Source organism: Microcebus murinus, chromosome 25, assembly GCF_040939455.1.
Source record: "Microcebus murinus isolate Inina chromosome 25, M.murinus_Inina_mat1.0, whole genome shotgun sequence".
NCBI classification, from domain to species: domain Eukaryota; kingdom Metazoa; phylum Chordata; class Mammalia; order Primates; family Cheirogaleidae; genus Microcebus; species Microcebus murinus.
In genome coordinates, this window is record NC_134128.1 from 1,552,586 (window position 1) to 1,569,624 (window position 17,039).

The following is a 17,039-nucleotide window of genomic DNA, read 5'->3' on the forward strand; positions in this document are numbered from 1 at the left end:
TAGTTTAGGGATACTTACTCATTCATCCTTATAGCATTACACTAAAATAGGCAAATGCCATTTCCAAAGTCAGTCAGTCACTTATCTTAAAGTATAAGAAAAGGGAAATAGCATTTTAAAAAATGCTTTCTACACTTTTAATATCCATTATTTTTAATCTTTATTCACAACCCTGAGAGATAGGTATACCCATTTTACAGTTGTGAATTTGCTTAAGGTGCCAAAGGTATTAAATAATCCAGTTGCAATTCCCATCATGTTGGTCTAGCTCCAAAGTATAAGCTCCCTCATCTTACATAACTATGTGGAACACTGTCAAAGACCATGTTAAAGAAGAGGTTAGGGCATAAGGGGGCAGGGGTATGGGGAAGAGGGGCATGCTAAATAAAGTGAAGTAAAAGCAAACATCCTAAAGTCCAAGTACTTCACTCACTGAAGTGCTCTTCAAGTCTATTAAAACCTTCTTTCTCTTACTTTATTCACAGATACCCTTCTCTATTCACTAATAGCTATACAAATCAATATCAAGCTTTGAAAAACAGAGATGCTATTTACAAAAACTCAAAAGCAATAATAGCTACTGAGAATTGTTTTTTTGAAAGAAAAAATAGCCCTATGACATAGTTCAGCAGCCCTTGAAGACACTGTATTAACAAATATTCATCAACAATCCTGTCATTAAAATATATAAGGCTAAGATATTTTACAATAAGAATGGTTGAGATGAAATGTTCCAGCAATCAAAGATAAGCATTTATTATCTGAAAAATTTATTAACTGAATGTCCAATGATGCTAGATGAATAAAGTATTAATTTTTCCAGAAACCTTTAGGAAGTATCTATGCTATCATTTTATACCTTCCAAACAGGATACACTGTACAAAACCAAGCACTGTAAACTTAGAGGACAAATACAATATTAAAAATTCCAAAAGATATAAAGTTCTTAATTTTAAGAAAAGAAAAACTGTGGGTCCTATAGTAACACAAGCTGACAGTAAACATATCCCTTTCAAAATTAAGAGTTTTTCAGAATGAAATTTTAGAGCCTACAGCATTTCATAAATGAAAATGAAATTTTTGTTACTCCAATTACTCCTCTCTTCTTTCCCTCTCCCTACCCTTACATCATGACACTTAAGAACTCTCATCTTACTTGAAGAAAAATGCTATACCATTTAGTATGAACAGGTGGAATTATAAATTTACCTAGGGTCTTTAGAAGTTTTGAGGTTCTCAATACCAAATTGAATACATGTCAGATGTTTAAAAAATGTTACAGAATTGCCAAAACACAATCTCTGTAGCATTTAAACAAGGTTTCACAATAATTAGCACTGCAGTAGATAATTAACATGTGTGACCCTTTGTATAACAATTCTAAAACATAGCAGCCCAGAGCATAGTCATTTACGTGCTTTGTTACCTTGATTTAGGGTTAAAAAAAAAAAAAGGACACAAGAGCAGCTCTACACAAAGAATTAAACAAAGTATTGTGCAAATATAAGTAAGTAAAGTTTAGTGGAAACAGAGCCAAATAAGGAAAAGTCAGAGCATGGTCAAAGACAGAGTAAGCTGGCAACTGGGAAGCATAAGCCATCCTGGCCTAGATTTGTTTGTAGTGACTGTGTGACCCATCTACTAAAATTTTTTGTTAATATTCAGAAATCTAACAACTGAGAGAAATAAAATATATGGTCAGCTAGTTAAATATTTTAGTCAAATTATTTGGGTATTTAAATAATTAGCATTTTCTATATAAAGGTTCTAAAATTTTCATTTGCTTTTTAAGTGATTCCATAAATTACATTTCACCTTTATAATCAGAAAACAAGGATGATATTATTTACTACAGAGATAATGGCAAAAAATCCTTTGAAGAGCAGAAAGAGTGTATACATTTTTAAAATAATACTATTTAAGAAACTGTATTTTCCTACACTATCTTTGCTCCATTTATGGTCCACATGGTTTATTCTACAGAGAGATGTCTATTAAAAGAGGGGAATTTTTAGAAAAAAAAATTTTCAATTCAGAAGCTACAGAAGTTCTGTTAATAAGGGTGTTGGAACACAGGAGATAGTAGATTCTCCAGGGGTTCAACCTCAGACCTACAGGCTAGATGGGGAAAGTTTACTTATGTTTCACAAAAGTAAAAATTACAAATAATACATAATCCTCAAGGCATTATAGTGGACTATGTTGAGTGCCTATCCAACGTTACTTTTTGCTTAATGATCCATGGTTTGATTTCTATGTCCACATCTCCTGCAGTATTCAACGTACCTCAGGGGAAGCTGACTGCCCTGAGCTGCAAGGGTAGACTACAATTAGTCTAATCCATTATCATAAGCTCATCCCTCTTGCCAATGAATAGTTTAGGTATATCTGGAATTAAACAAATTTAAGCCAATGAGGAGCAAGCTGGGCATGAGGGTGAACAGGAACTCCTTAGGGAAAAGAAGCTATATTCCTCATGAGAAAGCCAAAGAAGTGAATTCTTCTCCCTTTGGATCTGGAGAAAGAAACACATAGCCTGATTGCAACCAGCAGCCATTCTGTAATCACAGTGCGAGGATAAAGATGACACTGCATAGAAAAACAAACTGAGACTTGAAAAAATACCATGGAGCCAGTGGCATAACTAACCCTAATATATGTCTTACTTCTGGTATTTTCTTATATGAGCCAATCAATATTCATTTTATAATAGGTAAGCCAAAATTAGACTAATTTTGATATTAATTAGCTATTAGGAATTTAAGAATTACCACGTTCTATTTAATTACTTTAGAAAATTATAAAATCTATTTTACCTATTCCTGGCTTTAAAAAGAACTATGTATTACTTTTCTATATTTTCCTAATTACCTACAATGATTATGTACTATATATGTTGGGGGGTATTTAAAACATCTGGGTGTACCAAACAATTTGACCTATCCTTGATCACCAAAATAAGCCAAATTATGCTTTTAGCAAAGTAATGCTTTCATAGGTCCATGATGTATTCATATTGCTATGATTTTGCTCTGATTATCAACTGTCTCTTGCTCCTGCTGTACTTTACTCTTAACAGTTTGAGAACCACTAGACTCTAAACTGCAGTTCACTGGCACTCTCCACTCTACACACTCATCTCACTCAAGTTCCCAGTTCAGATGGTTGAAGTTGCTAGATGTATGCTCTAAAGCATATGAAAATTATTCTGGGGACAGTGAATTTCTCTTTGAACTTAGTTTAAACTAAAAAATATAACCTAGATAACTAGTTTTGTACTTCTTATTAAAAACTCCTTCCCTTCCTTCATTCTTTTGACATTTACTTTACCTAGAAATAATTTTGATCTCTTCTTACCTTTGAGTAGATGTTGAAGCCTTCTATAAGGCAGAGGCTGTAAAATGAACTGTGGGCCAAGCACATTCCACTGGTGTATTTTACCTTGGACAGTGATGGTCACAGAGTGTTTTTAAGACATGTGAATTACTTACCAACTAATTTACCTAAAAATATGTATTTCGGGCTGGGCGCGGTGGCTCATACCTCTAATCCCAGCACTCTGGGAGGCTGAGGCAGGAAGACAGTTTGAGGCCAGGAGCAAAGGTTCAAGACAAGCCTGAGCAAAAGTGAGATCTCCATCTCTACTAAAAATAGAAAAATTAGCCAAGTGTGGTAGTGAGCACCTCTAGTCCCAGCTATTTGGAAGTATAAGGCAGGAGGATCACTTGAGCCCAAGAGTTTGAAGTTGCTGTAAATTAGGCTGATGCCATGGTACTCTAGCCCAGACAACAGAGAAGACTCTGTCCTCTGTCTCCAAAAAAAAAAAAAAAAAAAAAAAATCTGTATTTCAGAATCCTTCTGAAAAATTTGGCAGCAATCTCTCTGAATACTTGCATGGCCAAAATCAGGTGAAGTAAAATATTAGCTGTCCCTCTACCCACTTAGATGGGCACAAATTCTCCAGAGCACCAGGCTCTATATGATTTCCTTAAATGGCCTAATTCTTCATAGTTAAGGCCCTTATAGGTATCTGACTATGCCATCCCCGATAAATCAGGCTAATAATAGCCACAGGTAAACACAAAAAGTACTGCTGGTTGAGAAACTACAGCAGTTCATAAGGAATTCAGGGAAGCTGGCTTCTAAAATGTTTTCCTCCTGACTCCTTTAATTTAACTAGGAGTCTATTTCTAGAGCCAATGATGCAGCCATAAATTCTTACAAAAATAATGAAAAAAGAGTTTCTTAATAGAATGCTCTCTGAAACAAAATGATTCAAATTCCTCATCTAAGTTTCAACCAATCAACCACAATAGGAAAATCTTAAATCCTAAATTGTCCTTTCAAATCTGATATTAATAAATAGTATGAACAAGATGACTTGCACTATATATGTACCCATCATGTAGGCACAAAATTACTTATGTGTTTTGACATACAAATTAGAACGCCAAATTTTCTTTTAACACTAAGTTCTCTCTATGCTATTTAATGGAGTCAAAGAAAAAAATAGGAATTAGCTCAATTCACAAATTATTTTTTAAGGAACAATGCTTTTTAAATTGTATTTTATAATACAGTTAATCCTAACATTAAACCCTTTGCATTTGGATGTCGAATGTGACTCAACACAGTTAGAAAAAAATTATAGAGATTAAAATTACTCTCTGAATCTATCAATAATTTGAAATATAAAAATATCCAAATAAATAAGTTTGAATGAAAAAGAAACTCCAGTTTTTTATTCTACTGCCACGCTTTGTAAAATCTGGGATACTTAAAAAATTAAATCCCAAATAGAATAAAGGAATCGAGAAAAAAAGCAAACAAGTGCAAAGGGTTCGAAGCATAAATTACTAAAAGGATTTTAGAGATGATTTTACAAATTCTATAGATGGAACAATAACAATACCAGTTTTATAAGTCTGTCAAATACCATATTTGTCTACATCTCAAATTTCAAATCTATTCTTTGCTTTCCAACTCTACTGTTGTACCTATCATCTCCAACCTGGCCTTACAGAAATAGCTTCTAGCAACATTGCTTCTAAATTTACTGTAGTCAGATTCATGTTTTTCAAATGGAAGTTTATTCATGGCATATCTCAGTGCTTAATACCTTTCCATGGTGTCCCAATATCCCTCAGGATACAAATCAAAATCCTGAACAAGAGGCATAATCTGTTCCCTGCATTCCTCTCCAACTCATTTCTCCTTCTGCTCAATGCCAAGTCACATTAGAATCCTTTTGCTTTTTCCTTTTACTTTGGAGATGCTTCTTCTGTTATGTGCAATGTTTTTTTATCTAACCCTTCTCCCAATTCCTGGGCTTAGCCAACTCACGCTGATTTTTCTGATCTCGGCCTCAAAGTTATTTCTCTTGTCCTTTCCTGACTTCATCATCAACAGCCCTGTCTACCATCCCAGACCAAGTTAGGTCTGCCTATTATATTCTCTACCACTTTACAACTTCTCCCTTAACACTCACCTTAGTTGTAATTCTTTGTTAGTTTCAGTCTTTTTCAAAGTTGTTGATTTCATGAGATATGGCTTCACAGACCATATCTGTCTTGTTTATTGTCTTACACTATCATTTAACACAATGCCTGGCATACAATAAATATCTGTTGAATAAATGAATCTCATTAAATTGAATATAACCCATGGCTAAGTGAATTATTGTTGAAAGGTACAACGGTGCAGTAGACAGTATGAATATCTGGAGGTCCTGAAGACCTGGTATCTAATCCCAGATCTACCACTTACTGTGTGACCTTATGTATCAAACACTCAGATTCTTAATAAGCATATTATCCAATGCCTGCTGTCTTCCTCACACAGTTGCTGGGAAGGAAAAAAAGGAATAATCTACTTTCTAAACTCTAAAAGGCATTTTCACTTTGACATTTTTTAAATCAAGAGAAGTCTTATAGGAGATATCAAAAGAACCTTGTCAGACATTACACATAATGTTAAAATACTTTGTATTATATTCACATGTATCCTTGTATCCATATGTGAACTTAGACATGACTAAGAATATACTTTTTATCTGTCACTTCAGTTATCTGCATCAATAGAACTATACACAGTTGAATTTTAACTTAATTTTAAATCCCTAATTACCTCTTAAAATATCTTTACAAAGATCACTATAATGTTACATTGAAACAAAAAGTTATTATGTATGCAAAACTGCCCATGATATGTGGCATATTTATGTTTAGTGAAGGTTTACTAAGTGATAATTCTGAGCAGATACCAAATATTTGCCTGTTAAAGTCTTCTGGATGACTTTCAAGAGAAATTATTTAACTTCTAATGATATGTAATATAATTAGTAAAAAATAAATTTAATTAAATAGGAAATGGAAACCTAGCCAAACCTAGCCAATTTTGGACATGCCTCAGAATTATGTCATCAATCCTAAAAGTGTTACAGGTTAAGAAGAATAGCATATGGCAACACTGCCTATGGCCAAAAGTAATTCAGAATAATCTTTAGATCAAATGTTCCTCCTCCCCCAAGAAAAGTGTTGGATTTTTTCCAAAAAGAAAAAAATTATCAAAATTAAAGAATGTATCCTACAATTGATGATCTCAAGAAAACAAAGTAATATATGTGAAATTAAGTGCAATACAAATAAGTAATTTTAAAGGTGCCCACCATTTGCTGTGTGCAAAAAAAAATGTGCTTTACATAAAACTTAAAACCTTCTTTCAAAAATCACTTATAAAGTCAATACTTGAAAATGAAGACGAAACGAGATTCCAATGACACTGATTGATTTAGAGGAAATAAAAAATCCCCCTAACTTTCTATAGACAGACATGACAAAACTAAGTCCATCACTTTTGCCGTTTCCCCTCTCAGCACTGCCCACATAATTCATAATACTGTCATATTAATACTGTCATAATACTGCCATATGTTAAATTCTTTACAATAGTCTCCTGGGAAACTTACTCTAATATCTAATCATTAGTACTGTCCAAATGTTCTTCTTTATGTCTATCTCTACTCTTTGTATTCTACTGTAATATTTTACTTGGTTTCTGTCTTTTGCAGATACTGTTTAAAATGAATATTCTCCTCAATATTATCACAAAGAGCAAATACGGACATGCACTTTCATTTATTTTTCTATAAGTAGTGCCAGTTTTCCACGATTCCCTTACGTGGCGACTAAAACTATGTATCGACAATGTGACAGGTTGGTGGTGCTGGAGACTACTGAGACTAGAACAAACAACAGCTGACTCATAAAGAATAAAATCTTTGCTTTGACTATTCCATACCATGCTTTTTTTCAACAAAGAAAGTATTTTATCTCTATGCCTTCCTTAGAAATGACCATCAAAAAATTATTTATCTCTTCAGATTTCTTTCTCTGATTCATTATTTAAGCCCTGTGGTGAGGGACTTGTAATTTAGATCATAAACAAATTTTGGAATTGACCTAAAAAGACTGCTTAGGAAAGTCACAGGATTTTCCTGCAAAATGGAAGGTAGAATAGAACTATGGCAAATAGGTATAGTCAGCCAATTTGTTTAAACATTTCTACCAACCAGTAGCTTACTACATTGTAAATGACCTATATAGAATAATTTATAAATAATTCTAGCATTAGGTCAATGGTTGGAGTAGAAAACCTATAAATTATGTGACTTTTACAAACTTTATTTAGATTGTAACTATCAAAATGTCTTGATAAGACTGGTAAAGACTTTAGCTGAATTATGATTTATCATTAAAAACATATCTTTAACTACTATCATCACAAACATAGATTAATCAAACATGAAAGACAGGGGAAAAAATGACACGATAGAAATAATGGAATTTCCAGCAATATGCTGTGTACTTGCAAACAAATTATCTCACTTAACTGTCAAGCTTGTGAGGTTGATATTACTACTGTACAGATGAGAAGGTAATGGCTAATAGCTCTCAATGACTCTAGTGTAAAAGCTAGTGCTCAAATCCACATGTGCTTGACTATGCCAGTTTCTGAAATATAGTAATAATAATCACACATACTCAGCAAAAATTGCAACTCCCTGTGGTAGTGTGCATTTCCATAGATAGCTGCAACAACATATCCTATCCCATCTGCTTTTTACAGTGTGATCGTGCTATCCCCCCATCAAGAAATGAAGCTATTTCCCTTCCTCTGGATCTGGGCTGGCCTGCTTTGACCAGCAAAATGGGTAGAAGTAACTTCAGAATCTGGACTTTAAAAGAGCTACAGCTTCTGCCTTTGCCTTCTGGAATATTCCTTCTTGCAATCCAGCTACCATGCTCTCAGGAAGCCCAAGTAACTTCACAGAGAGGCACACATTTAAGGAGAACCATGGCCCAAGACTAGCCCAAACTGTCCTCCCAGCTGGCAGCCTGCATCCACTGCCAGCACGTGATGAGGCCATTTCGGACTGCCCTGCTTTCCTAGCACTCCAGCCAGACCACAAAGAGCAGAACACTCACCCAGTCAATCTTCAAAATTATGAGAAATAATAAACTACTGTTGTTTTAAGCCACTAAACTTTGGGGTGGCTTGTTATCAAACAATTGATAAATGAAACATTATCCTCTTTAGAAATGTATTTTGACAATACCAGTGTCAGCACTTAATGGCCAATAAAAACCCAAATATTTAGTTTCTGTGATTACTGAAATAGAATTATGAAAAACAATAGTAAAAGAATTAGTAAAGATTGCACTTAGTTTACATAGAAAAACAACATGGTTTAGCACTTAAAATCGTAATGTGTCATAAAATCACAATGACTATTTATGGATAAAGTTAAAACTCACTGAATCATAAAGTCTTAAGAAAATAATGGCATAATTTGAAATTTGAAAAAGGCAAATAAGTAACAGAAAACAGTATGGTTATATCAAAGTAGAGGTTCTATATTAGATTTTTATCTTATGTATTATGAATTATTATAAACATTACATGTATATGTAGCCTATGTATTATTGTAATGCAAAGAATTAGCATACAATAAAATATACAACACTGAACTATACAAAACATAATATTTCATCTTATTTAGAAACTTTGTAAAGATTCAGTATACTGGAAAAGCAGTAAAATACCAATTCACAAATATTTCCAGTTGAAAGGGGTCTAGATTATAGTCCCTTGCCTTACTTTAGATTTGTTATATGAACATAAAAGTCTTGTAATACCATAAAATGTGAATACATGCAAATTTCAAAAATGTTTTCAGATAACTGCTTAAGGATTTGAACCCCCATAATATGCCGAAATAAAATAAAAAAAAAAGAAAAAGAAATAAGGATGCAGTTGATTTATGAGGATAAACATCATCTCCAGTAGTGTTATTGTCAAAGATTACTGAGCTAGACAATGATTTATATAGCAGAGAGAAAATAATATGGCATAATTCCTATTATTGTGCTACAATAAAAGGTAGATAAAAGTGAAGTCCACATTAATATAATCTTCATGCTTCTTAGAAAATAAAGAATTCTAAAATAGCAAGTACAGAATTTTAAAAATCTCATGTTTTATCAGGCTAATGCTGACAATGTTGTTTAACCTAATAAAAAGGCTTCTGAAAAACTAGAAGAAATTCAATGATTTACTAAATTTTAAAACTTAATTTTATTTTTGAGACAAGCACTATGAAAGAACCTATATCCAGAAATAAAAATGTATTTTGCTAAAAGAAATTTCCAGGAGAACTCTACCATAAGGGTAAAGTCTAACAATTTATAACTACTATATTTCTTTTCAGTTGCTCCTGGAGAATATACATTCAAGACAGATTCTTCATTCTCTTACGTGACCTCAGATTTTCAGCTAACACTGAGGTTGAAACTATGCCCAAGCCCTTGCACATTCACACAAAGTTGCTCTTTGGCTGTAAAAGAGCCTTTTAAAAGAGAGAAAGTGAACATAATGGAGGAGAAAGGAACTGGGGAGAAAGAAAAAGCTGCTTTTGTGCCATATGAATTATTTATTCAGTCATGCAATGAACTCACTATTTCTAACTCTAGCAATCTATCAGAGAACTCTAAATAGTGAACTCAAAGACTAAGAAATTTTAAAATTATTATTATTCAGCGAACTTGTGATTTTTTTCTACTTGAAAACACTTTTATAAATGTAAATTATACTCAATAATTTGCATTTCTAATTCATAAATTTTATAAATCAGATCCAAAGTGTCAATTTTTAAAACTGATCCAAAAAGAAAGCCAGCTAATAATGTTCACTGCAGGCCATCAGAAATTAACAAACTACTCATTTTTTTGTTATTCTTAGTTTAGGAAGCCAACTATCACATGCTAATTTATGAAACTTTTTGCTATTAATTGTCCAGTGGATAACCAAATATCTTAAACTAGTTCAATAAAACTATTTCAAGAAAATCTTTCTCCACCGGTGAGTGCTGCTGAGACTTATTTTACTGAAGTTTCTGGAAGACAGTCCTCATTCTTGATCAGCATAAAGAGACTAGAGTCAGATTTCTCCTAGAACCAGTAATGATGTTTGGTTGCCTAAATTATTAATAGAGACTAAGTTTCCTTTCAACAAAGACAAAGATAAGGTTCTTCATCTTGAAAAGAGAAATAATCGGGTCTAATCTGTACCCAAATTACCCTTTCCTATATATCTGAGACGATGTAGGATTTTTGCCACCTTTCTAATCACAAAACAATTTACTTTAAATATATGAATAGAATATGAATAGACTAGAGAGCTCATGCATTTACAGTCAATTAATTTTCCACAAAGATGCCAAGATCACACAATGTAGAAAGAACAGTTTATTCAATAGCGTTGGGAAAACTGGATATCCACATGAAGAAGAATGAAATTAGGCCCTCGTCTCATACCATACGCAAAAATCAACTCAAAATGGCTTAAAGACTTACACATAAAACTTGAACCTGTAAAACTCCTAGAATAAAACACAGGAAAAAAGCTCCCTGACATTGGTCTGGGCAATGATTTTTTTGGATATGACTCCTGCAGTACAAGAAACAAAAGCAAAGGTAAAAAAAATGGGACTGCATCAAACCAAAAAGCACTGCTCAGGAAAGAAAACAATCAAGAGTGAAGAGACAATCTATGGAATGGGAAAAAGTATTTGCAAACCATATGTCTGACAAGGGGTTAATATCCAAAATACATAAAGAACTCGAACAACTTAATTTTGTGAAAATAATCCAAATAAAAAAATAGGCAAAGGACCTAGACATTTCTCAAAAGATGACATACAAATGGCCAAGAAGTATATGAAAAAATACTCATTACTAATAATTAGAGAAATGCAAATTAAAACCACAATAAGATATTGCCTCACACCTGTTAGAATGGCTACTATCAAAAAGATGAATGATAACAAGTATTGATGAGGATGTTGAAAAAAGGAACCATTGTTGCTAGGAATGTAAATTAGTACTGTTATTATGGAAAATATGGAGGTTCCTCAAGAAACTAAAAATAGAACTACCATATAATCTAGCAATCTCACCACAAGTTATACAACCAAAGGAAATGAAATTAGTATGTTGAAGAGATATCTGCACTGCCATGTTCACTGTACCATTATTCACAACAGCCAAGATATGGAATCAACATAAGTGCCCACCAGTGGAGGAATGGATAAAAAAAAGTGTGGTATATATCCAATGGAATACTATTCAGCCTTAAAAGGGAATGAAATCCTGTCATTTGCAACAACATGGATGAACCTGGAGAACATTACATTAAGTGAAATAGGCCAGGCCCACAAAGAAAAATACCATGTGATCTCATTCAAATGTAGAATCTAAAAAAGTTCAACGCATAGAAGCAGAGAGTAGAATGGTAGTTATCAGAGCTGGAAGGTGAAGGAGTTGGGGAGATGCTGGTTAAAGGATATAAAATTTCAGTTAGACAAGAGGAATAAGTTCAAGAGATCTATTGTACATCATGGTGCCCTTAATTAATACATTGTATACTTGATAACTTCTAAGAGTAGATTTTAAGTGTTCTCACCACAAAAAATGTGAGTTAATGCTTGTGTTAATTGGTCTAAGTATCCTACAATGTGTACATATATCACAACAACATGCTGTATACCATAAATACATATAATTTTATCAATATGAAAAAGGAAGAAAAAGAAAAAAATATTTTACCTTGATGTGTGAATGAATGAATCTTTAGATTTTCATTTTTTTTTTGGCTTGGATTGAGTCATTCTGTAACCTAAAAGCTACACTAAACACAACTTCTTTTGGAAAGTGACACACCTGTCTCTTACCACTTTCATTCTTTATTTTAAATTGTCTGAAAATTCCTAAGTCTCAGCAGAGGTGTCTACATAATTTTATTGGACTCTTCATAAGATTTAAAACAAAAACAGAAGAATAAATCAGATATCTTGTGCATTTGTTCTAACTTCCTCCCTTCTTTAGGTATATCTGATTCTCCCTGCTTCTGCTTTCTTCCCAGACAAATCACCTGGTAAGGTATCAGCATTAATTCTCCTTAATTAAACCCATGTTTTATAGAATGAGAATTAGGGCTGACAGAAAAATTAAAATTCATCTAAGTGTTATGGTGAGGAAAGCAAGGCCCACACAAGGCATGTTATTAACTCGGATAACTACAACTAGAATGTGGCATAGCTATCAACTATCAACATCTACAACTAGAATGTGGCATAGCTATCAACTATCAACATCTACAACTAGAATGTGGCATAGCTATCAACTATCAACATCTACAACTAGAATGTGGCATAGCTATCAACTATCAATATCTACAACTGGAATGTGGCATAGATTAGAAACCATGTTTCCAGACACCATGTGGTGCTGGCTGCTACAAATTCCCACCAACTCCCCAAAAGAATCCTGGAATTCATATTGGGGAGTATAAACTGATAAAGCCTTTTGGAATGCACTTTAGCAATATGTACTATGAGGCTTAAAAGAGTTTACCCAATAATTCTCCTGAGACTCTGTCCTGGGATAAAAATCCAAATTGTTAGACAAGCTTTATATGCAAATATTCATGTCAAGTATTTATGATAAAATTTTTTAAAAGTATGTCCAATAAGGGGAGATGGCACATCTACTATAATAGAGCAATTTAAAATGTTTATTAAAATTCTGTAAGTGTAAAAAGATACATTTTTCTATGTCAAGTGTCTGTAACAATATATGTAATAAAAATTACATGAATGTATATAAAATAAATGTTTTTGATCAAATAAATCCTTAGATCTTTATTGAGTTAGATTCTATCACATTGAGACTGACAGATGAGAGTGGAATCTTATTTTTAAATACATGGCAGTTACACAGGGGGAGAGAATGATCTGCTTTTTCTAAGAAATACATTTGTTTTAATTTTTTTAAAATGGTATTACACAATTTATTTTCTTCCTCTTTCATTTTATGGAGAACAAACACCTGCATTGCTAATCACTTTATAGAAATCAAAAGAGTTTCATAAACACCTCCCCCCCCAAAAAAACTTCAAGGTCCTCATTATTAAAGCTGAACTGCATTTACTTCAGAGAATTGTAATAAATGTCTACGAAGTGTTTTGAGAGATTAAAAATATATCCTCCTTTAAAGCACTACTTCTCATCTATGAAAGCTTTAAACCATCCCCAGGAGTTGGAGGCTTTACACTTTTAAAAATCTATAAATCTTGTCTAATCTTAACCCTAAGAAAAAGACTGAGTCAGCAGAAGTACAGTCTGAGGAAGCTAACTGACATCATTGAACATGGATGGTTATACTTTTAAGAAAGAAATGGGACTTATGATGTACTTTGATAAGATTGTTAAATTCCCTTCACATGATGAAGAACAGATTAACAGGCAGTGGAAAAAGGTTGATTTTTCTTCCTAACTGGATTTTTGTTCTATTTTATCACTATTTCTATTTTTCATTATTATCTTCAATAAGTGACCTGTTCCTGACTTATCAAGACATAACAATTAGGAAGAACATTAGAATGCTTTATCCACCTCAAAAAGAAAAAAAAATACTAGATATACAAAAGTTTCACATATATATATTTATTTTTTGCTAAAACAGATATTATTATTCCCAAAGCCATCTAAATTAAGATCAATCACTAAGAGTAACACCTGAAATACCTCAAAAAGGTACTGTTTCAAATTTGTAAGTACTAAACTCACATCATACTACCTTTATTTTGGATTTAAGGATTCTATATATCAACAATTCTTAATACTTAGTTCCTGTAACTAATATTCTGAAAAACAACTGTTTTGCTGAAATAATCCTGAAGTAGTTGAAATATCCAAGTTAGCAAGAAATTTCATATAATTCTGTTTATGGGGAGGTAAAAGTTCATAAGAGGCACAGAATAGAGCTTTTCTTTTGAAACAAAGTGGATGAGGTACAAATTGTAAAGTGAACTAGAAGTTCTTTTGTCATAAAACCCCCTATAACCTCTTTACATTTAACCATGTCTGTTCACACTTCTAACCAACCGAACCCAGTAAGAAAATTGTAGCTTCTGCTTCAATCTACCCAGATGGATTTCTAAGGTCCCTTATCACTTTAATCCACTTTAAGAATCTATATTTCATTGTTCCTCAGTCTTTTAAAAATCTTTTTCAAAGGTGGTAAGGCACTTACAGTAAAAGAAAATGTTTTCACCTTTTTCTCTTAGTCTGCACAGAAAAGTTTTCTAGGCTCTCCTAGCATTTTCGATACCCCTTCCCCAGGATCTACAGAAGCTAATTTCTTCCCTTCTAACAAGATGATTCCTATAATTGAATGACACTGTCTCTGCTAACAGTCTCCTTTTCACCATTTTCTCCTTGGAGACTATTGGCCACTAATTCCAACTGGGGAGGTTCCCTAGATCTCCTGCTTAGTCAAAATGAGCCTCATAACCCTTAACAGAGTTTCTCTCCCATAAAAGGTGTTAGGATTTGATCTAGTTTCATCTTTACACCTTTATGGGAACATCAAGGATTCTGGAAAGTAGTGCTGTACAGGTGGACAACACATAGCTCTTAGGATCTACAGTCACATTAGCTGAAAAATGCAGCAAATCTAGAGATGAAAAATTAATGTTAGGTTACCAGTCTATGTTCCCATCACCAATTCTGAAAGGTGAAATCAATGTTTCTATTTTTAAAAGCTTTAATAGGATTTATTATATTATATAACATATATATATATTATATGTTTTGGTTACCAGTCTATGTTCCCATCACCAATTCTGAAAAGTGAAATCAATGTTTCTATTTTTAAAAGCTTTAATAGGATTTATTATATAATATCAACCCCTAAAATCTGTTTTCATCTATCAGAATGTATACTTGGATCTTCAGCTAAATGAAATTATAGATAAATGGCGTCACTTAAGAACCTGTAAATGAAAACGCTAGTCAATAAAAATGCTAAATGTATAAATGACTTAGTGAAATGCCTGTGGATTTGGATATTCAACATGTTAATCTTGGCCACTTATCTCCCCAACTCCATTCCCCCCCTTCCCCAAATTGTTAAATCAAAACAAATTCTTCTGGTAGAAAACTTCTAATTAAATCTTAACATCTAGATAAATATTTATTTTTATTTTCTGTGTTTTCCCATATCAAAATTATTAGACATCTTCTCTATGTAATACTTTTCATTAATTCAAATTTCAAATTAATCTTTCTTTATTAAAATAAATCTATTAAAAGAACATAAGCTTTAATAACTATTGATTTAGCAAAACAAGAAAACATGAATTGTTAAATACTTAACCATTCCACGAGTTCAATATGTTCAAAATAACCCTGAAGAAGTTGAAATGTCCAAGTTAGCAAGAAATTTCCCACAATTTGAGTCTAAAGGGAGGTAAGGGTCTTTTCACCCAAGGCACTGAATAGAGCTTTTCTTCTGAAACAAAGTGTATGAGGTACAGCGAACAAACTGTAAAGGTAACTAGTTCTTTTGTCATATGGTTCCCTACAACTTTCTTATATTTTAACAATAAATGACTGCTTGCAGATTCTAACCAGTAAGTATATAATAGTTTCTGCTATGGAAAGTCAAGAGAGCCTAAGTATATTCCTAATTTTCAAACAGATTATCAGAACCTAAATCAGAAAGCTTAAAAGAATAATATTCAAGAATTTTCCATTTTTATTACTATAAAATTAAGACACTTATTAAACATTAAATGCTTATTTAGGTATATTTATAAGTTTTTTCAGTATTTTATACTTGAGTTGACAAATTGTCAAAATTACCAAATTTACAAAAATTTACACCAAAACCCCACAATCTTTTAATATATACTATATACATATACAAATACACAAAAAACTTGTGATATTAACTACAAGACAATCTAATTTACTGATAAAGTAAAAGTGGGACACATACAGTGCCCATGGATATATATTTATTTATTTAATATAATTTGTCAGTTCACATGCCTATTATGTAACAGAGATACTTGGATCCAATGGGAACCAAAAATACTAACCAGCAACCCATCTACTCTGATTTTTTAATATGTATGAAAATCACCAGGACCCAGAGAGGCTGCTGGCAAAAGTATGGAGAAGAGAGCAAGTCCATCTACACTCAGCTTGCACTTTCTCCTTGGAAAGAACTGCCACCCCATCCCCCAAGAAACCTCTATAATAGAAAAAGATGAACGTGGGGATTATGCCAAGTTGACCCCAAGCTTTGTTCTCCTGCTCTAGGCATATTCAGTAAAAAGATCTAAACACACATCTGATTTGACAAGCATTTAGGTTTGCAAAGTACGTGGTGAAATGAAATCATAGTTGGGGCATTCATAGGTTCTGTGTCAAAGGTCAGTTAGCAGTATTTCAGCTGCTGCCTACTTAAGATTTAAAGTAGGCAGAGCACAGAGAGCCACAAAATTATAATACATCTATTCTAAAAGACACTTTGGAAATCATCTCCTCCAACCTTTTCATTATATAAACATATTTTATAACATATTCACTTAACTTTGAATTTCCTAATAGCTATCATAGGGTGATACTAAT

The 17,039-nt window shown here is 32.8% G+C and overlaps 1 protein-coding gene across 4 annotated transcripts in view; it reads right to left on the reverse strand.

Moving 5' to 3' along the window:
- Window positions 1-17,039, reverse strand: part of ZEB1 (zinc finger E-box binding homeobox 1) — a 214,307-nt gene that overhangs the window by 174,155 nt on the left and 23,113 nt on the right. The gene's annotated exons all lie outside the window — the stretch shown is intronic.